This window comes from Engystomops pustulosus, chromosome 11, assembly GCF_040894005.1.
Source record: "Engystomops pustulosus chromosome 11, aEngPut4.maternal, whole genome shotgun sequence".
NCBI classification, from domain to species: domain Eukaryota; kingdom Metazoa; phylum Chordata; class Amphibia; order Anura; family Leptodactylidae; genus Engystomops; species Engystomops pustulosus.
The window spans coordinates 31,727,805-31,750,678 of NC_092421.1; the positions used below are offsets into that span (position 1 = coordinate 31,727,805).

Consider the following 22,874-nt stretch of genomic DNA (forward strand, 5'->3'; position numbering starts at 1 on the left):
GATGGACACACAAGTGCAAGAGCCATTATTATCACACAGATCTGATTGCTCTCTGTGATAATGATGGCTTTTAGAAGCTTTCTATAAATGACCAAAAGAAGAGATCTAGAAAACCATAAGGAATGGATACAGAAAGTATACTGGAAAATTATATAATTTTCCCTTACACAATCAAAATGAATTATTTGCTGAAAGTGGATAACCCCTTTAAACTTTATACTTATTCACCTGCTGCATCACAAATAGATATTCGTTCACACGCCAGAACTTCAATGTTCTGAAGCCGATGACCAGCATTTATGAGAAAGAAAAATGGGTTGTCCAGCATCCAGGCAATGAGAGTGGCTTGTGAATTAATTAAAATTCCACTTTTATTGAATTTTCTTTAAAATCATAAAGACGTCTAAAACATAATCAAACTGACGCGTTTCAGACTAACATCAGTCCTTAGTTGTAGCCTAGTGATACGTTCAAGCACAGAGTATTTAAGCACAAGGTGGGTGGACCAAAAATGTGACGTTGCATCACATGATAGATGTCACATGACTAGACAGTGGAGGTATGTTAAACACATATATAAGTGCAGTATTAGATTAATAGATATACATCAAATCGTTTCTGTAGTTCAACCCAGCCGGGAATCATGTTTTGAGAGTTGATATCCAGTATGCCTCTCGAGAGTGTAATGCTTTGGTCCAGTCTCCTCCCCTTTTTGGTTTAAACACTTTCTCTATGGGAGTGACTTGTAAGTACACAGTGTTGCCTTCATGTTGTTCATTGAAATGTTTGGAGAGACCTGATATGTTTGCTTTGATTTGACTGTTATGTTTATTGGCAGCCGCAATGTGTTCTGCAATTCTTTTTTTAAGTTTTCTGGTTGTGCATCCAACATATTGTTGGTGGCACTGTGTGCAACTGGCTAAATATACAACATGATCGCTCTCACAATTTAAATGCGATTTAATAGGATATGTTTTGGATGTGGTAACGGAAGTAAAATGTGTACTTTTGGGTATTTTGTGACATAAATTGCAGCGAGCGCCGCCACATTTGAAACTTCCTGTATATTTTAGCCATGTTTTTTGTGTAGTATCAGTTGATGAAAATGTGTTTGGGGACAGGATGTTGCCTAAGCTAGGTGCATTTCTTGATACGAATCTCACTCCTTTATCCAGAATATGGGACAACTTGTCGTCTTGATACAGAATGGGTATATGTTTTTTGACTATTTTGATTACTTGATTGTATTGTTTACTGTACATAGTGCTGAAAGTAACTGATTCATTGTCTTTTATCTTGTCTTTTTTTATGTCGTTGTTTTTGCCCAAATAATGCATTCTGGGTTGGGTATTGATCGATGTTGCTATTCTATTTATGTGATTTTTGTTGTACCCCCTATCCTGTAGACGCTTTGAGATTAATTTGGTTGCTTGTTTGTATGAGTTGTCGTCTGAACAAATTCTTTTAGCTCTTATGTACTTACTCACCCTTGGGAAGATTTTGTGTAACATGTGGGGGATGACTGCTGGATGCGTGTAATAAAGTATTACCCGATATGGGCTTTCTATAGAGATCTGTGTGAATGCATTCTTTAGCCTGATCTCCTATTAGCATGATATCTAGAAAGGAAATGCTGGTTGAGGAATGGGAGAATGTAAATTTGAGATTTAATGTATTGGTATTGAGGTACTCAATGATATCGGATATATTTTCTGGAGGACCTGTCCATATGAGTGTGCAGTCATCTATATAGCGGCCATACCATATGATTTGAGATGAAAAAGGATTATTTACATTATACAGATATTGTTCCTCAAACCACGACATATATAAATTGGCCAGTGTAGGGGAGAATTTTGCTCCCATCGGGCAGCCTTACTTTTGAAAGAAAAATGTATCATCAAAGCAGAAAAAATTGTTGCGTAGCAAAAAAGCAAGAACATCTAAAATAAAATTAATTAAATCCATGGAAAAGTTGCTGTAATTTCTGAGATGATGTTCAGTGGCTAAAATGGCTAATTCATGTGGAATGCACGTATACAATGCAACCACGTCGCAGGTTATCCATGTATAATTTTCTTTCCATTTCATAGTGTCCACAGCTCGTAACACTTCGAATGTGTCCTTAATCTATCCTGGCATGCGCTTGACAAATGGCTGCAGTATGTTATCCAGCCATGCTGCAATTCTTTCGGTTGTGGAGCCCCCTCCAGAAATTATGGGCCTTAATGGTGGAGGAAATATGTTTTTCTGAGTTTTTGGTAAAGCATACATGATCGGTATGTTTGGATATTCTGGTAACATACTATCGGCTGTTCTTTCTGTGAAGAAGTTCAGATGTACTGCTTCTTGTAGTAATTTTTCCAGATGAGTTTTAACTTGGTTTGTGGGATCTCCTGTTACTATTTTGTATGTTGTAGTATCTTGTATCATGGTTGTTATTTCTCGTTTATAAAGTTCTTTGTCTAATATAGTTATAGTGCCCCCTTTATCCGATTGTCGTATAATTATGTGAGGATTGGCTTGTAAATCCTTTATGGCCCGTTGTTCTGATAAAGTAAGATTGTCTTTTTCTTTCTTAGTTAGTTGTTCCTGTAAAAGTCCCAAATCTCTTTCAATGTTATGCTGGAATTGATCCATTACATTTGCTCTGGAATTTACTGGATAAAATGTTCGGTTTGAAGCGTTTATGAAATTGGCAGCCTGTTGAACAGGAAAAGTTTCTTGTGTTTGTTCATCTTGAAGTTCCATGAGATATGTCATGGAAATCTGTTCTTGAAATGAAATATTTGTAGGAAAATTAGACTGACCCCGCACATTGAGCACGTTAGCTGTGGTGGCATTCATAGGTGTTACATCATCCTGAACAAAAAAATGTTGTTTTAGTGTTAACAGAAGTGTAAATCTGTTTATATCCTTGATGGTTTCATAAAGATTTAAATTTGGTACAAAATGTAATCCCTTAGTGAGTACCGCAATCTGGGCTGTGGTCATGATGCATGCTGATAAATTGATCACCGGCGAATTCTGATTCATGTCTTCAGTTACTGTTTGTGCCGGGTCATGGGATGTTTTGTTGGTACGGTGTTTTCTGCCCCCTCTACGTATGTGCCTTTTTGTTTGCCGTTTTTTGACCCACTTTGTGTGGTGTTAACTTGTCGGATTTGTTTACTTGGATGTTAACATCGCTGTTAACATCTGAAGTTTCATACTCCGATGAGCTGAATGTTACTTTGGGCTGAATGTTATTGTGATATGGTTTTTTAAGAATGGATTTAGGTATATAGCCACGTTTTTGTTTCCATGTGTATACTTTGTTTGATTTATAATCCTGCACATCTCTATCAAATTTAGATTTCTTGGTAGCAGTTATAGAGTCTTCTAGTTTTTTTTAGATTAATGTCTATTTTTGACATAAGTTCTTTATGCTCTGTGTCAGTACAGTTGTTTATCAGATCTGTTTCTAGTTGTTGAATTTTTTGATTTAGGTCTTTTAATTTTTCTTCTTCAAATTCTACGATTAATTGTATCAATTTTCCAGAGCAGTCTGATAGTATTTGCTGCCATTTTTTGAGGAATTCCTCTGTGTAAACAGTTGTTGGAAGTTTGTATAATCTTAACCCCCGGGGGATCATCTCATGTTCCAGGTATTTTGTTAGAGTGGTGTAATCCCACCACACCCTTACTTGATTGAAGAGTGTTTTCTCTAAATCCAATGCCAGTGTTTTCACAGGGGTATGGTTTTCTAGTGAAGAAAAAGCAGGTTTGAATCCAGCACTCTATGCCAAACACGGAGACGGTCCAATGTAGAAAAAATGATCCTTTATTGAAGATAAAATCATCCGGACACACAAAGCTGATTGTAAGGGATCAACGCGTTTCGGCAGGAGCTGCCTTAGTCATGATCTGATATACAAAATAGAACATGGTGCTTTTAAAATACCCGCTTCATGACCTCACGAGTCAGGTGACCAATGTGGGAGGGGTTACACACGTCATAGAATCATGTGATACGGTGTCGGCCCTCATGAACCTGAAATCGTGGGGTAGAAGAAATCCGGTAATAAAACAATGTAAACATTACAAGATAACAGAAGGGACTCAAGTCATGGCATGACGAATAACATATTGAAAGAATACAAATAGCATCTACAAAGAAATGAGGTATAGACAATATATGGACCTCTATAACAATCGCTGGAGGAAAAAAAACGCACAGGTAAGTAAAAACAGGTCATTATTCACATTGTTAGATTATAGATAGCATAATATGCGGACAAGCGCAATGGCATAAAGTGCATCAAATAGCATCTATGGAGAAACGGAACCACAGGTAAGTCTCTGTAATAATCATTAAATAAGGTGTAAGATGCTACGATTGACATGTCATGTACAAAGAGACTACATAAACATGACACTTGTAAAGTGCCGAAGTGTAAACATCAGGTGAGTTTCCGTGGTAATCGGAGGGTGGATTCACATATCAAGGCAACTATGCGGGCATGTAAATAATGTTAGAATGACATCAGTTGTTTTCAGAAAACACATAATATGTAGACAATGTACTGGCATGAACCAAACAAGAAAAGGAGATATATATAAACCAATAACAAAGTAAAAAACGTATCCCTAGAGGGAAAGAGGATGTTATTAATATGTTAATATGATATCAGATCTCTTGTTTAAACCCTCTGGTTGACGACTGGCTAGGGTAAACATCCAAAAAGTCTCTCGATTGAGAAGCTTACGTTTAATATCTCCCCCTCTAATGGGTTGGTATACTCTCTCTATACCAGTCCAAGAAAAGCCATCAGTGCGTTTATTGTGGCAATCTCTGAAGTGCTTGGAAATAGAAGAAATATTTACAGAATTGTTGCTTATGTCAGATAGATGCCTACGTATCCTAATTTTTAAAGGGCCAGCTGTGTGTCCTACGTATTGTTTGTTGCATTTCAAACAAGAAGCTACATAGATAGCATTGGAGGTATTACAATTAATATAGGATTTAATGTTGTGACATGTGCCTGTGTGCATCGATGTAACAGTGTCTCCTGTTTTAATGTAGTCGCAGGCTATGCACTGCTTATGTCCACATCTAAAGTTACCTTTGTATTTTAGCCAAGTGGGTTTTTTCTTGTCTTCACTGAGAAAGAGGCTTGGGGAAAGACTATTACCTAGAGTGGGAGCTCGTCTGGCAATATATTTTATTCCAGGGGATATAATTTCTCGTGGTTTTCTAGTGGTTCATTTGGTATGGTAAAAATTTATTTTGCTTTATGCAGTCTGTTTACACTCATTTGAGTATAATGAGAGATGTTTACAGCTTCAGTTTCCATTGTAACTGTGGACCATGTGGTACACTATGATGCATGCAAGAAACACTCACGATCTATGTGACACCTTGTGCTTGTTTTGCATTAAATAGTGGAAAATCTTATTCATAGAAACAGTCTATTAGTACATGCACTAGCGGTACAATGATGTGGTATAATAATACTTTATGTTTGTGTGGGGAGCATGAAAAATGGAGAGCCCAACTGTAATGTAACAAAAGAGAAAATAATTCTTCAGCTCACCCCTTTAAGATGTCTGCTGTGCTGTAAGGCCTTACAGCACAGCGGACATCTTAAAGGGGTGAGCTGAAGAATTATTTTCTCTTTTGTTACAGACCAGCATTTATGTTTATTCTATATGTATATTTAGGTGTTTACATTGACAAAATCTTAAGTGGCACAAATGTCACAGTTTAAGAAATGCCATAACAGACTGTATTTTTCCATTTGTTGAGATCATTCAATATTTTCTGCCATTTATTACGTTGTTTCTACTAATCTGTGGTACAAAGTGCTCCCTTCTTTGATGATGATAATCCCATTTATGATTATTAAAATTGCAAACTACCGTATATACTTGAGTATAAGCCGACCCGAGTATAAGCCGAGGCCCCTAATTTTACCACAAAATACTGGGAAAACCGATTGACTCGAGTATAAGCCGAGGGTGGGAAATGCATTGGTCACAGCCTCCCCAGTACACAGCCAGCCAGCCCCTGCCCCAGTGTATATAGCCAGCCAGCCCCTGCCCCAGTGTATATAGCCTGCCAGCCCCTGCCCCAGTGTATATAGCCTGCCAGCCCCTGCCCCAGTATATATAGCCTGCCAGCCCCCGCCCCAGGGTATATAGCCTGCCAGACCCTGCCCCAGTGTATATAGCCTGCCAGACCCTGCCCCAGTGTATATAGCCTGCCAGTCCCTGCCCCAGTGTATATAGCCTTCCGGCGCTGCCGGACAGATCGCACAGAAGATATACAGGGGTTGCCGGAAAGGTGAATTTAGATATATTTATTTTTTTGACTTGAGTATAAGCCGAGTTTGGGTTTTTCAGCACATTTTTTGTGCTGAAAAACTAGGCTTATACTCGAGTATATAAGGTAAGTCTAGTAGAACTTCCCTCAGCAATTAGACAGCATAACCGGCCGACATTTACTAAGCTGTAACACACTTACTGTACACTTTAGCACTTGAACCACTTCTTACTCCCCACCTTCAAAAATCTAAAATGTAAAGATCTTTTTGAGGGCTTGTTTTCTGTGTAACAAATTGGGCTTGGATTTGACTTGGTCTGCTTTATTCTTTGGGTCAGTGCAATCACGGGGATACCAAAGTTGTATAGATTTTATAATATTTTCATACATTTACAAAAATTAAAACCTCCTGTACAAAAGAAAATTCTAAATTTTGCCATCTTCTGGTGCTAATAACTTTTTCATACATTCATTCACACGCATAAATTTAATTCAGTTAATTAATTTTTTAAAGGCTTTTTATGACATTTGCTACCATTTTTAGGACTGTACAGCTTTTTGATCACTATTTATTGAATTTTTTATATTTTCCAAAATGGCAAAAAAGTGGTATTTTCAACTTTGGGTGCTATTTTCTGTTTCAGGGTTAAACACAGGGTTACAGGTTTAAAATACCTGTTATTATATTTTAATAGATCGGACATTTGGAATGCAGCCATACCAACTAGTTTATGATTTTAACGCAAAAATTATAAAAAATCCCATTGTCACAGGGAGGAAAAAAAACTTTGTCTGGGCTAACACTTACATACAAATTCATTGTAAGAACAAATCTATCTTGTATGTAACCCAGAGACTGCCTGTAATATTATTATTATTATACAGACTCAAGTAAAACTGACTTAATAATAAGGAATTAATCAGGTAAAGAGGGCAGGTATGACAGAAGTGCTGTTCAGTAGTGCATCAAAGTGACGTCTTATTTAAAAGTAAAGATTGTGGACCACGTGTTTCAGGATCGCACCATTACCTTCATCAGGTCAAGTAAAAACTAAACCATTAACATAAGGGCACTCAAAATCATAGAAATAACAAGATAATCTATTTTGAAATGGTATGAATATATCCTTTAAAATTGTTATACATATTTTAGTAATTTGAAAAGCAGCGTGTGCTAGCCATGTAGGGCACTGGGAGATAAGGCTACTTAATGCCCCAGTAACCCCTGCAGTTAATTTATATATTGCTAAAATAAAGCTTTTAACAAGTTAGGTTAGGCTCCAAGATTAGTAAATTACAGATTAGAGCAGAAGCAGGCAGGAGGAATCTACCATCAGATCTACTTCTGATTAAAGATTCCTTGTGGTAGGTTTCCTCTAATGTATGTTTCTAAATATTTATTAATATTTTGTGTTTGTATATGTTTTTTAATTCCAAAGTGCAGGAACAGAAGACTTTCAAGAGACATTAAGGATGAAAAGCCACCGGCCTCACAATAGAACAGAGAACGGATGTCATGATGACACTGGCTCTTATCAGTGACTGCTGTACAATGGAGTTTACAATCTGTCAGTGAGGTGCCAGGTACAGTCATGGCCATAAGTTTTGAGAATGACAGAAATATTATATTTTCACATGATCTGTTGGCCTCTGGTTTTTATGTGTGTTTGTTAGATGTTTTTTCACATACAGAAATACAAGTGCAATCATATTAGTAACAAAAGCTTTTATTGATTAGAATGAGTTAATGCAGCAAGTCAGTATTTGCAGTGTTGACCCTTCTTCTTCAGGACCTCTGCAATTCTCCCTGGCAGCTCTCAATCAACTTCTGGACCAAATCCTGACTGATAGCAGTCCATTCTTGCACAATCAATGCTTGCATTTTGTCACAATTTGTTGTTTTTTTTTGTCCACCCGTCTCTTGATGATTGACCGCAAGTTCTCAATGGGATTAAGATCTGGGGAGTTTCCAGGCCATGGACCCAAAGGGGAAGATTTATCAAGCTGTCTGAAAGTCAGAATATTTGTAGTTGCCCATGGCAACCAATCACAGCTCCCCTTAAAAAAGGTCATGACCACTGGTAAAATGAAAGCTGAGCAGTGATTGGTTGCCATGGGCAACTACAAGTATTCTGACTTTCAGACAGCTTGATAAATCTGCTCCAAAATCTCTCTGTTTTGTTCCCTGAGCCATTCAGTTATCACCTTTGCTTTATGGCAAGGTGCCCCATCATGCTGGAAAAGGCATTGTTGATCACCAAACTGCTCTTGGACGGTTGGGAGTAGTTACTCTTGGAGGACATTCTGGTACCATTCTTTATTCATGGATGTGTTTTTAGGCAAGACTGTGAGAGCCGATTGCCTTGGCTGAGAAGCCGCCCCACACATGAATGTTTGCAGGATGCTTTACAGTTGGCATGAGACAAGACTGGTGGTATCGCTCACCTTGTTTTCTCCGAACAAGCTGTTTTCGAGATGTTCCAAACAATCGGAAAGGGGATTCATCAGAGAAAATGACTTTACCCCAGTCCTCAGCAGTCCACTCCCTGTAACTTTTGCAGAATATCAGCCTGTCCCTGATGTTTTTTCTGGAGAGAAGTAGCTTCTTTGCTGCCCTCCTTGACACCAGGCCTTGCTCCAAAAGTCTCCGCCTCACAGTGCGTGCTGATGCACTCACACCTGCCTGCTGCCATTCCTGAGCAAGCTCTGCACTGTTAGCCCGATCCCGAAGCTGAAACACTTTAAGAGACAGTCCTGGTGCTTGCTGATCTTTCTTGGGCGCCTTGGAGCCATTTTCGAACCTCTCTCCTTGAATTCCTTGATGATGCAATAGATTTTTGACTGAGGTGCAATCTTTCTAGCTGTGATACTCTTCACTGTTAGGCCAGTTTTGTGCAGTGCAATGATGACTGCAGGTGTTTCTTTAGAGATAACCATGGTTAACAGAAGAGAAACAATGATGCCAAGCACCAGCCTTCTTTTAAAGTATCCAATGGTGTGATTCCTACTTAATCATGACAGATTGATCTCCAGCCCTGTCCTCATCAACACCCACATCGGTGTTTATGGAGCAATCACTGAAACGATGTTAGATGCTACTTTTAAGGCAGGCGTGCAATGAAGTGGAAATGTGTTTTGGGGGAAAAAGTTCATTTTCTAGGCAAATTTTGACTTTGCAATTAATTGCTGTTAAGCTGATCTTCTTTATAACATTCTGGGTTATATGCAAATTGACATTATAAAACCTGATGAAGTAGACTTTGTAAAAATTAATATTTGTATCATTCTCAAAACTTATGGCCATGACTCTACACATAAATGGTTCCAAATCATTGTTACAATCCCAGGAACTGGGCCACAAAAGAGATGGAATTAGGTAATTTAACCTGCACCTGGTCGTTGCTATATTTCTATTTACCCTCCACTGGAATCTCCTGACCTCGACTCAGCTTGTTTGTTCACGAGGCAACCAGAGGCACTTGAATTGGGTGAGCTGAATAATGTTTTTTCTCCTATTTTTATTTATGACAGCAGAGAGTAGCTGTGCTTGGTGTAAAATACTGCATCCATGTAGTAGATTTACTGTAAAATATTTTTGATGTGCCTAAAGCTTTTGTAACCATTAGAGATGAGCGAGCACTAAAATGCTCGGGTGCTCGTTATTCGAGACAAACTTTTCCAGATGCTCGAGTGCTCGTCTCGAATAATGAACCCCATTGAAGTCAATGGGAGACTCGAGCATTTTTCAAGGGGACCAAGGGTCTGCACAGGAAAGCTTGGCCAAACACCTTGAAACCTCAGAAAATGATGGAAACACCACGGAAATGGACAGGAAACAGCAGGGACAGCATGCATGGATGCCTCTGAGGCTGCTTAATCGCACCATTATGCCAAAATTATAGGCAACAGCATGGCGATGACAGAGTGACCGAATGAGGCTAGATAGCATCTAAAACATCCAATAATTGACCCTGACACTATAGAAGACGGCATGCAGATGCAGCGGCAGCAGCGGCAGGCTAGAGAGTGGCATGGCGACATACCCTAAATGGACTCAGGCTTCAAAGCAATGGGTGGAAGAGAGGAACCAAAGGAGGTGAGCAAGAAGCACTGAAATGATTTCCTATGTGAACAAAAGGTTGACGGTATATTTAGTCGATAACACAGCATAGTGGCGACATAGTGACAAAGTTCCATAACGTATCTGGTGAAACACCCGAAAAATGAGCCTGACACAGCTCGTTTGATAAGGGGACGACATGTGGAGGCAGCCATGATTAAGAGTGACAGTATGGGGCATCCATATTGAGCTGCTATGATTGAAACTTCAGGTCTCCAGCATAGCGGCGACAGATGCGTCGAATTCCCATTATGTATCTGGTGAAACACCTGAAAATTCTGTCTGACACAGCTCGTTTTCTAAGGGGATGATGTGCTGTATATCCTCTCGCGCTCCAGCGTCTGGGGTATAGAGAGTTGAAAGTTGCGGATGGAGACATTGGTGGACGCTGGGGAGGATCGTGGAGGCGAAATGGACAGGAAACAACAGGGGCAGTATGCATGGATGCCTCTGAGGCTGCCTAATCTTGGGATGGAGCTGGCGGTCCGCTGCCAGGCGTGCTTTCGCCTGTCCAAGCCCCTGTCTCTCGGCTCCTCCCCACCCAAAATGGGTCTGGGGGCCTTTTGGATAAGATCAAGTGTAGTACTGTTCTAATAAGTTGTGGTTATGGCGGGTGAGTGGAATGTAAACAGATGCACAAGAAGCGGTGAAATAATATTGGTAAATGATAAAAGTTTGCCAGTATATTTTGTGGATAACACAGCAGGGTGGCGACAAAGTTAACAAGTTTGATGTGGAAGCCATGTGGAACCCAAAATTCTGCCAGACACAGCTCGTTTGCTAAGGGGACGATGTACGGAGGCATCTATATAGACGACTTTGGGAGGCAGCTATGGAGATGATGTGTGGAGGTAGCAATGGAGACAACGTGTGGAGGAAGCTATAAAGACGACGTGTGGAGGCTGCTATGGAGACAATTAAATTTGGATAGTGCCTGTATGTGGCAGTCCAAAAATGTTTTAAAACCAGAGGAGCAGGTAGGTGGCCCTCCAGAAAAATTAAATACATAGAGTACTCTAGCTAGAGCCAGTTGGCCCTGGCAAAAAATAGCCAGTTTCCTCTGCTTTAGTGTACAAAGAGGAGGAGAAGGAGGAAAATGAGGAGGAGGAGTGCATACATTATTCAGGTAGAGCTTCTTTCACCTGGTCGAGAATGGAAATCCTGAGAAATCCAGGCTTAATTCATCTTGATAAGTGTCAGCCTGTCAGCGCTGTCAGTCGACAGGCGTGTACGCTTATCGGTGATGATGCTACCAACTGCACTGAAAACCCGCTCAGACAACACGCTAGCGGCAGGGCAGTCAAGAACCTCCAAGGCGTACAGCGCCAGTTCATGCCACATGTCCAGCTTTGAAACCCAGTAGTTGTAGTGAGCTGTGTGATCATTTAGGACAATGGTATGGTCAGCTACGTACTCCCTCACCATCTTTCTGTAAAGACCAGCACTACTCTGCCGAGACTGGGGACAGGTGACAGTGTCTTGCTGGGGTGACATAAAACTGGCAAAGGCCTTGTAAAGCGTACCCCTGCCAGTGTTGGACAAGCTGCCTGCTCGCCTACTCTCCCTCGCTACTTGTCCCGCAGAAGTACGCCCTCTGCCGCTAGCGCTGTCAGAAGGGAAATACTGTTTCAGCTTGTGCACCAGGGCCTGCTGGTATTCATGCATTCTCACACTCCTTTCCTCTCCAGGGATGAGAGTGGAAAGATTTTGCTTGTACCGTGGGTCCAGGAGAGTTAATACCTAGTAATTGGTGCTGGAATAAATTCTTTGAACGCGAGGGTCACGGGATAGGCAGCCTAGCATGAAATCTGCCATATGCGCCAGAGTACCAACGCGCAAGAATTCACTCCCTTCCTTGCCTGGCTGTCCATTTCCTCCTCCTCCAACTCCTCTTCTTCTGCCCTTACACGCTGACCAGTGAAGGACTGAGCAATGGTCCCCTCTTCTGTCTCGCCAACATTCTCCTCCTCTTCCTCCTCATCCTCCTCCACCTCCATTGATATGCACTGAGAAACAGACCTGAGGGTTCTTTGGCTATCAACAAGGCAATCTTCTTCCCCCGTCTCTTGTGACGAGCGCAAAGCTTCCGACTTCATGCTGACCAGAGAGTTTTTCAACAGGCCAAGCAGCGGGATGGTGAGGCTGATGATGGCGGCATCGCCACTGACCATCTGTGTTGACTCCTCAAAGTTACTCAGCACCTGACAGATATCAGACATCCACGTCCACTCCTCATTGTAGACTTGAGGAAGCTGACTGACCTGACTACCAGTTCTGGTGGAAGTTGACATCTGGCAGTCTACAATCGCTCTGCGCTGCTGGTAAACTCTGGATAACATGGTTAGTGTTGAATTCCACCTCGTGGGCACGTCGCACAACAGTCGGTGAGCAGGCAGTTGGAGGCGGTGCTGCGCTGCCCTGAGAGTGGCAGCATCTGTGCTGGACTTCCTGAAATGCGCACAGATGCGGCGCACCTTCGTGAGCAAATCAGACAGATTGGGGTATGTCTTGAGGAACCGCTGAACTATGAGATTTAACACATGGGCCAGGCATGGCACATGTGTCAGTCTGCCGAGTTGCAGAGCCGCCACCAGGTTACGGCCGTCAAACACATATACAGCATATGTACACACGCATCCAGTATATACACAATATACACACATATATATTGCACATACACACATATACAGCATATATACACATGCATCCAGTATATACACAACATACACACAGATATACAGCATATGTACACATATACAGCATATGTACACACGCATCCAGTATATACACAATATACACACAGATATACAGCATATACACACATATACAGCATATATACACACGCATCCAGTATATACACAACATACGCACAGATATACAGCATATATACACACATATACAGCATATATACACACGCATCCAGTATATACACAACATACACAGATATACAGCATATATACACACATATACAGCATATATACACACACGCATCCTGTATATACAGCATACACACAGATATACAACATATATACACGCATCCAGTATATACAGTATATACACAAACATATCCAGTATATACACAGATATACACACACATATGCACAGATATACACACACACATATACACACAGGTATACACACAGATTTACACACACACACACACACACACACATATACACACACATACACAGATATACACACACATATACACAGATATACACACACATATACACACACATACACACATATACACAGATATACACACACACATACACAGATATACACACACATACACACAGATATATACACACAGATATACACACACATATACACAGATATACACACACATATACACACACATACACACATATACACAGATATACACACACATATACACAGATATACACACATAAACACACATACACACACATATACACAGATATACACACATATACACACACATATACACACAGATATACACACACATATACACAGATATACACACACATACACACACATATACACAGATATACACACACATACACACACATATACACACAGTTATACACACACATATATGCATTTACACATGTAGTAATTTTACTAACCCACCTTCAGCTCAGCTCGGATGTCACTTCTGCACGGGCAGAACTGGGTAGCATGGGAGGCACTCGCGGGGCGGTCCGGACCAGGAAATATGTAAGGCACTCACTGGCCGGACCGGGCAGCATTTGGGCCGGACCGCATGTGAGGCGAGTGCGCGGGCCAGGCAGCATGTGAGGTGGGCGGCGCCAGCCGAACTTCTCCATCAGGGGAGGTACAGGGACCAGCGGGAATTATACTTTGCTAATGATGTGCCCCCAGGCCCATCCCACTACCTCTCCGCCCCCCTAGTATGAGGCCAGTAGTCAGGGGGGTAGTGGAACGGGCCCGGAGGCACATCATTAACATAGTATAATTCTGACGCTCATTAAATCACCATTCTGGCTTCCTGACAGAGCCAGGAAGCAACATAATAAAGTATACTTTCCCCGTCCATCGCGGGCCCCCCCTGCGCCCGGGCCCCGTAGCACTTGCTACGGCTCCTACGGCGGTTGTTATGCCACTGGCTGTACCTAGACCTACCGACTGATGGCGCCATGCCCACGGATGGTAATTCGGTGGAGGAGGGGTGGGAGGAGGCATAGTAGGCCTGAGAGACCTGGAGCGAGGTAGGCCCCGCAATCCTCGGCGTCCGCAGTATATGACCAGCCCCAGGGTCAGACTTGGTCCCAGCCTCCACCAAGTTAACCCAATGTGCCGTCAGCGATATATAGTGGCCCTGCCCGGCAGCACTCGTCCACGTGTCCGTGGTCAGGTGGACCTTGTCAGAAACGGCGTTGGTCAGGGCACGGATGATGGTGCAGGGCTGGGATGGCACATTGGGAAAAGTAGTGGCGGCTGGAAACCGAATACCGAGGGGCGGCCGCCGCCATGAGTTTGCGAAAGGCCTCGGTCTCTACCAGCCTATAGGGCAGCATCTCCAGGCTAAGCAGTTTGGAGATGTTGACGTTGAGAGCTTGGGCATGTGGGTGGGTTGCACTGTACTTCCTTTTGCGCTCCAGCGTCTGGGGTATGGAGAGCTGAACGCTCTCCATACCCCATAGAGACATTGGTGGATGCTGTGGAGGATCGTGGAGGCGAAGGTGTGGTTTTCGCACGGGAGGTGTTTGGGCTGGGGTCCTGGGCAGGGGGCTGACTAGCAGAGGCAGCAGGTGACACAGGGGAAGGAGCAGTGGTGTGCCCAGCTGGAGGTGAACGGCCTTGGTTCCATTGAGTGGGGTGTCTAGCATTCATATGCCTGCACATACTGGTGGTGGTTAAGCTGGTAGTGGTGGAACCCCTGCTGATCCTGGTGTGGCACAGGTTGCACACCACAGTCCGTCGGTCATCCGGTGTTTCTTTAAAGAACCTCCAGACTTCTGAAAATCTAGCCCTCGCCACGGGATCTTCACTACGTGAAACATTTGGCGCTGATCCACCTACTCTGGCCCTGCCTCTCCATCTGGTCCCACCACTGCCTCTTCCAACCTGTTCTCGTCGAGGACTCGCCTCCATCTCAGAAGCACTCCTCATCGTCCGACACCTCTTTACAAACTTCTTCCACTACGTAAACAATGTCATCATCACCCACAGACTGCGACCGGTGGAAAACCTGGGCATCGGAAAAGAGCTCAGCAGCAACCAGACAAGCGGTTTGTGACTCTGGGAAGGTTCCAGAAAACAGTTACTCAGAGCATGCTGGTTCAAATGCCAAATTTTCCTGGGAGGGGGCAGACTGGGGGGAAGGAGGCTGAGGTGGAGGAGTTGGAGGAGTGATGATTTCGGTGACATGGGTGGACTGCATGGAAGACTGACTGGTGGACAAATGGCTAGAAGCATTGTCAGCAATCCACGACATCACCTGTTCGCAGTGTTCTGGCCTCAACAGTGCTCTACCACGAGTCCCAGTAACTTGAGACATGATAAACCTAGGGAGTGTAGCTCTGCGGCGTTCCCCTGCTCCCTCGTCAGCAGGTGGTGTCTCACCCCGCCCAGGGACACGGCCTCTGACCCCTGCAGTAGTTGGACGCCCACGCCCTCTACCCCTAGCCCTCGGGTTCAACATTTTCAAAATTAAAGTGTAAACTGTACATTTTTTTTGCGTTTTTTTTTGGTGTTTTTTTGTGTTTTTTTTTTGTTTTTTTGTGTTTTTGTTTTTTTAACAAAACGATGCTATCCTATTGCTATGGCTAGATTCTAGCCTACACTGACAGCACACAACTGGATTTTGTGCTGTGCCTGATGACTTTGAGTTATAAAAAAAAAGAAAAGTAAAAAAAAAAAAGAAAAAGTTGACTGTGCCTAATTCAATCAAACCCCTAATAAATTGTCCCACTTAGGTGTTTGAGATGGATATGTGTGTCGCTAAGAGCTAAATATAACGTTCGGAACTCTCCCTGCAAATCCGTCACAATATGGTACTAGCTGCACTACTAGTGCCAGCAAGCCCAGCCACAAGCAAATAAAATTTATAACGCTATTGTAGCCCTAAGAAAGCCGGTTGGGTTCTTGTATGCCTAGTTTCTAATCTACACTGACAGCACACAACTGGATTTTAAGTCACTTTAAGTTTTGAAAAAAAAAAAACGTCAGACTGTGCCTAATTCAATCAAACCCCTAATAAATTGTCCCAATTAGGTGTTTGAGATGGATATGTGTGTCACTATTAGCTAAATATAACATTCGCAAGTCTCCCTGCAAATTCGTCACAATATGGTACTAGCTGCACTACTAGTGCCAGCAAGGACAGCCACAAGCAAATCAACAAAATATATACATAACGCTATTGTAGCCCTAAGAAAGCCAGTTGGGTTCTTGTATGCCTAGTTTCTAACCTACACTGACAGCACACAACTGGATTTTAAGTCACTTTAAGTGTTGGAAAAAAAAAAAAATCGTCAGACTGTGCCTAATTCAATCAAACCCCTAATAAATTGTCCCACTTAGGTGTTTGAGATGGATATGTGTGTTACTAAGAGCTAAATATAACGTTTGCAAGTCTCCCTGCAAATTCCTCACAATATGGTACTAGCTGCAGTACTAGTGGCAGCAAGGCCAGCCACAAGCAAACAAAAAAATAATAAAATATATAACGCTATTGTAGCCCTAAGAAGGCCTGTTGGATTCTTGTATGGCTAGTTTCTAACCTACACTGACAGCACACAACTGGATTTTGTGCTTTGCCTGTGATGACTTTTAGTTTTGAAAAAAAAATTAAAGTAAAAAAAAAAATCCGCAGACTGTGCCTAATTCAATGAAACCCCTAATAAATTGTCCCACTTAGGTGTTTGAGATGGATATGTGTGTCACTAAGAGCTAAATATAACATTCCCAAGTCTCCCTGCAAATTCCTCACAATATGGTACTAGCTGCAGTACTAGTGGCAGCAAGGCCAGCCACAAGCAAACCAAAAAAAAAAATATATATAACGCTATTCTAGCCCTAACAAGGGCTGTTGGGTTCTTGTAGACTCACTCCTGCCTAACAGTAAGCTAATATAACACCCTAACGCTATCCCTGCAGCAGCAGCAGCTCTCTCCCTAACGGCATCCAGACAGAGAATGATGCGAGCAGCGCGGGCAGGGGCTAGTCTATTCCAGGGTCACCTGATCAGGCCAGCCAACCACTGCTATCAACATGTAAGTGTACCATGTGATGCTGGGTGGAGTGCAGAGTCTCCTGGCTTGTGATTGGCTCTGTTTCTGGCCGCCAAAAATGTAAACGGCGGGAGATGCCATTTTCTCAAGCTGGCGAAGTATTCATCCGAGCAACGAGCAGTTACGAGTACGCTAATGCTCGAACGAGCATCAAGCTCGGACGATTGTGTTCGCTCATCTCTAGTAACCATATATCTATATTTTTGTATATGTGCCATATACACTGCAGATATAAATTTATGTGTGTAGTAATGTTTCTACTAGTATATTTTTAAGTGTAGGGTATATGTATGGTTGCTGTATATTTATTACTGATTACTGATTTATTTTCTACTGTTGTATATTAACCCCTTACCGACATGTGATGTAATACTAATCCAAATCACCCCCTTTCCCTAAAACTGATATAAATATAAATAAACAATAAAAATCATAAACACATTAGGTATCGAAGACTGAAAATTCCTGATCTATCAAAATATATTTCACTGCATTTAACCCTGTGGCGGAAAATAGCTCCCAAATTAGAAAATGGCACTTTTTTGCCATTTTAAAAAATGTAAAAAATTCTATAAAAAGTGATCAAAAGTTTGTACATTCCTAAAAATGATAACATTGAAAACGTCATCAAAAGTCACAAAAAACGACACCTCCCAAAGCTCTGTATACCAAAGTATAAAAAAGTTATTAGCCCCAGAAGATGGCAAAATCAAAATTTTTGTTTTGTACAGGAGGTTTTAAATTTTGTAAATGTATGAAAACATTATAAAACCTATACAAATTTGGTATCCCTGTAATCGTAGTGACCCAAAAAATAAATTAGAAATTTCATTTGGAGTGTACAGTGAAATTCCTAAAATCCAAGCCCACAAGAATACAGCGCAATTGTGTTTTTTCACCAATTTCACTGCAATTTTTTTCCTGCTTCCCAGTACACGACATGGAATATTTAATACCACCATTTTGAAGTGTGATTTGTTACGCAGAAAATAAGCCATAACACAGCTCTGTACATGGAAAAATAAAAAAGTTAAAATGCAAAAAACAAAAAAGGGCATCGGCGGGAAGGGGTTAATGTGCATTATACACATTGCTAGTCTATGTCTGTATGTGCAATATATTCACTGCTGGTATGTATTTATTTGTATGGGCCCTTTTTTCTTTTTTGATTTCCAATTTTCACTCCCCACTCTATCTACAACTTTTTAAGAGCAAGAGCTATAGTGGGCAATTGGGATTAATAGGGTTCTCCCAAAATTTAAGTTTGGAGTATATAACCAGATGCTGGATCCCCTGCCCAGCTGCTTACATTAACACATGGTAAGATTTACCCTTTTCTTTTTTTTTGAACACCATTGATTTAGTTCTGGTTGTTTAGACTGTCACATTTATTGATTTTAAGCATTTAAATGAATAGTTATGTTTTAATACTTTGGTCTCTTTGCTTGATGTGATTTAAGATATAGGGTGACTTCCAGATTGCAAGTGTGGCTCACTCCCCATGGTTATCACAATTGTTTGTGCTTTAGAAGTAACATATCATTAGACTACGAGAAAAAGTATGGTCTTATTACCGGTAATTGATTTTCCCTCTTCTAGGCAATGGTGTGCAAAACAAATCCAATGTTATACCCAAGCCCCATAGATATCATCTAACAAAAGTTAGATGAACTGGCAAAATCTATGAGCAGGGCTGTACTCCCAGAAAAATAATGGATGGTATCTGCATATTAAGACGATGATACCATTGATAGGGAGAGTGGCACCACAGAAAAACTTCTGCATGTACCCTCTCCATTGAATCATTGAGCCGTCTGCAACTTTAATTGGAAGCTGAAACAGAAGTGCCTGGCCAAAACTTGTGGTCAATCATCAAGAGACGGGTGGACAAACAAAAACCAACAAATTGTGACAAAATGCAAGCATTGATTGTACAAGAATGGACTGCTGATTGAGAGCTGCCAGGGTGAATTGCAGAGGTCCTGGAGAAGAAGGGTCAACACTGCAAATATTGACTTGCTGCATTAACTCATTCTAACTGTCAATAAAAGCTTTTGTTACTCATAATATGATTGCACTTGTATTTATGTATGTGATAAAAACATCTGACAAACCAGAGGGCAACAGATCATGTGAAAATATAATATTTGTGTCATTCTTAAAACTTATGGCCATGACTACGAAAATACAAGATAGGAAACAAGGATGGCACTCACCAGTTCGTAGTTGTGGATATCTTCTTTTTTATTTCATCAAATATATATACTCACAAAAAATGGGTGCGGGGGAGGGAGTGGGAGCTGAACGCCCAACGGAGGGCGTTCAGCTCCCACTCCCTCCCCCGCACCCATTTTTTGTGAGTATATATATTTGATGAAATAAAAAAGAAGATATCCACAACTACGAACTGGTGAGTGCCATCCTTGTTTCCTATCTTGTATTTTCGTGGTTTGGACTTTTGTTTCACACTTCGAGGATTTGAGCACCACTAAGGATACATACCTCCAAAATACAGGGAACCCATGCACTCCCAAGTGTGATAACCTACCCCTCTATCTCGTGGACAGGAGTAGTGCCATCTTCTTTTATCTTTTGTGACTTATGGCCATGACTGTAGCCTCTGGCTCATCTCTTCCGTGTGAGACAGTACATGCTGCTATCACTGTCATAGCTAAGCCGGGGAAAGATGCAACCTTATGCTCCATCTATGGACCAATTTCACTGCTGAACCAGGACCTCAAGCTGTTCTCGAAGGTTCTAGCAACGAGACTGGCTCCTTTGTTGAAACGGACTATCCATTCTGACCAGGCAGGATTTATTTTGGGGAGGGAAGCCAGAGACAATACTACTAAAACAATAAATCTCATAGACAAAGCTTACTTAGAGAAAACCCCTCTCATGCTCCTTTCCACAGAAAGCATTCAACAGAGTCAACTGCTCCTTCATGTCTGAAGTATTGTGTCGCTTTGGCCTGCATGCTTAGTTGTGTGTTGTCTCTGTATTCCTCCCCTTCGCCAGCGATCCGCGTAAATGGTATCTTGTTAGATAATTTTAATATCCAAAATGGTACACGACAGGGATGCCCGCTCTCTCCATTACTATTTGTTCTATCAATAGAACCCTTCCTGCGTAAGATTAGTTGACGTTTCGGGTATCACAATTAGAGGCTCAATACATAAAATAGCGACCTATTTCTTTCTCTACAACCCACAGATCTCTCTACCCAACCTCATGCAGGAAATACATAGTTTCTCGTTATTATCTAACTTTCAAATTAACTTGACCAAATCTGAAGCACTCAATGGGGCAGATTTATCAAGCGTCTGAAAGTCAGAATATTTCTAGTTGCCCATGGCAACCAATCACAGCTCCCCTTTAAAATATTCATGAGCAGTGGTAAAATAAATAGCATCAAGTACCTTGGAATTAACCTCCCGACGGACTTATCTAAACTATATTTGCTAAATTTCCCTCCAGTACTTCAAAATAAGAGACTGCTCTTGATGGTTTAAAGGACTGTTCTCATGGTTTGAGAAATGTGCCATTTTTAAAATGAACATCCTCCCATGTCTCCTTTACTTATTCCAGGCCATCCCCATCCATCAGCCCACGGCTTTCTTCCGCTCTCTGAACGCCCTACAATATGGCTTTGTCTGGGCAGGCAAACCAGCAAGAATCAGTCATTCGACTTTGTTTAGGCCCAAAAGGTCGGGTCGGATTGGGACTCCCTGACCTCCGGAATTACTACAATGCAGCATATATGGCAAGAGTCCTTGATTGGTGCTGTAACAACTCTAAGCCCTGGATTCATCTTGAGCAGTCCTTTACCCAAACGCTTTTACAGGTTTTACCTTTGTTGAACCCCTCTGGGAACTTGCCCTTGAAACACCAAACTACCTTTGGTCCGACATTGTCGATTTTGCTAGTCTAAACTGGTTCGAGAGAGACTTCTACCCCTGAAATCCCCACTCACTCCGATCCTTGGTAGCCATGACTTTATACCTGGCTAAGAAGACTTAGTCTTCCAACAGTGGAGAAGGGCTGAGAGGTTCAGAGCGGAACCCTTTATCAAGGACACAGGTTGGATAACAACTCAAGACCTGACAGCGTAGTCAAACCCTTGCCCTTGCCCTCTGTGGGCATGGAGAGCTAGTCAGCTAAGACACTACCTGACATCTTTGCCCCCTGTGAACAATACATGAAAGAGAAAACTTCCTTTGAGTGCCTGTGTGGCAATGTAAATGGTTTAAGATACACCCTATCTTCAACTTACTCATAATTACTGTCAATCCTAAATGACCTAGACCCCCTCTACCTAAGGCAATGGGAGGAGGACCTAAATATCTCACTGACTGATGAACAGAAAGACAGGATATATGAGCTTTGCCACTATGCAACTATAAGCTCTCGTTATCAGGAAGCGGGCTACAAGTTGTTATCAAGATGGTACAGGGTTCCCACTAGGCTACACATGATCTTCACAAGTCTCTGGTACCTGTTGGAGATGTGGGGAGGAAGAGGGCTCCTTCCTGCATATATTCTGGTCCTGCACAGTCTTGTCTCAGTTTTGGCTTGATCTGTGGAGTGTTATATCCCGTTTGTGTGGAGAGTCAATCAGATTGGAGCCATTCCTCTTCCTCCTCCATCACTGTGACATGTCAGCGCAGCGACACAAGAAATCCCTTGTCCGTTTCTTTATCATTGTTGCGAGGGCCTGCATTCCTTTGTTGTGAAAGCAATCCATACTGCCAATAATGGCAATGTGGGCAGCGAAAGTGAATGATCTGATATATATGGAAGATCTCACCACCTCTGTTCATGAACTCATGATAGGTTCCACAAAACATGGCAACCCTGGATCCAATTCAAGTTGTCTTCTTAATATAGAGAGCTACTGTAAAATCTTAAGTGCCTTTTGTCTCTCTGGTCGAGACATACCCCCTCCCTCTTTCCCCCTTCCCCACTTGTCCCTCCCCCTACCATCCCCTTCTTTCCTATACTTGTGCTTTAAACCCCCCCTGATCTCTTTCCACTTCCATCTGACAAGGTGTTTAGAACTCCTATTCCCCTCTCACTCCCTTTCTTTTTCCTTTGCACCCTTGATAGGTCCTGTCAGGGCCATCTGGGCTTCCTGTTCTAATTGTCTTCTTTGTTGAGAAATAATAGATGGACAGACGGTCAGATTGGATGTGAATACATGATTTACTAGCTT

At 41.9% G+C, this 22,874-nt stretch overlaps 1 protein-coding gene across 1 annotated transcript in view; it reads right to left on the minus strand.

Moving 5' to 3' along the window:
- The window catches only part of LOC140106666 (beta-microseminoprotein-like), a 46,848-nt gene extending 24,327 nt beyond the window's left edge, over positions 1-22,521 (minus strand). Inside the window, exon 1 of the mRNA XM_072131218.1 lies at positions 22,158-22,521. The gene's annotated coding sequence lies outside the window, so the exon portion shown is untranslated. The remainder of the gene's footprint in view (positions 1-22,157) is intronic.
- Between the last annotated feature and the right edge of the window lie 353 nt (positions 22,522-22,874).